At 65.7% G+C, this 530-nt stretch overlaps 1 pseudogene; it reads left to right on the top strand.

The window, feature by feature from the left end:
* The first annotated feature begins 149 nt into the window (after window positions 1–149).
* LOC103265533 lies at window positions 150–526 on the top strand (annotated as a pseudogene).
* Window positions 527–530: the final 4 nt, after the last annotated feature.

Below are 530 nucleotides of genomic sequence, written 5' to 3'. Positions count from 1 at the left end.
GTGCGTGAGGACCCCGGGCGGCCCGCGGGCCGTATGGGGCCTGGCCCGGCCCGCCGGAGCGGGAAGACAGTGGCCCGCCGCGACCGGCGCGGCCTGGCGCGGCCCGGCCCGGCCCGGAGGCGAGCGGAGGGGAGGGGCCTGTCGGCCCGGCCAGTGCGTGAGGACTGGGGCCCCGGCCCGGGGCGCGGCCGCCGCGATGGCCCAGCAGCAGATGACCAGCTCGCAGAAGGCCCTGATGCTCCAGCTGAACTCCCTGCAGGAGGAGCCGGTGGAGGACTTCCGGATCACCCTGGTGGACGAGTCCGACCTCTACAACTGGGAGGTGGCCGTCTTCGGACCCCCAACGCCCTCTACGAAGGCAGCTACTTCAAGGCGCACATTAAATTTCCTATTGACTACCCCTATTCACCACCTACCTTCAGATTCTTGACCAAAATGTGGCACCTCAACATTTATGAGAATGGAGATGTATGCATTTCGATTCTTCATCCGCCTGTAGATGACCCACAGAGTGGAGAGCTGCCTCTGAA

Source organism: Carlito syrichta, unplaced genomic scaffold (assembly GCF_000164805.1).
Source record: "Carlito syrichta isolate Samal-C Ts95f unplaced genomic scaffold, Tarsius_syrichta-2.0.1 Scaffold21580, whole genome shotgun sequence".
In the NCBI taxonomy this organism is placed as follows: Eukaryota; Metazoa; Chordata; class Mammalia; order Primates; family Tarsiidae; genus Carlito; species Carlito syrichta.
The sequence above is the reverse complement of the archived record's forward strand: the minus strand, read 5'-3'. Positions and strand labels throughout refer to the sequence as shown.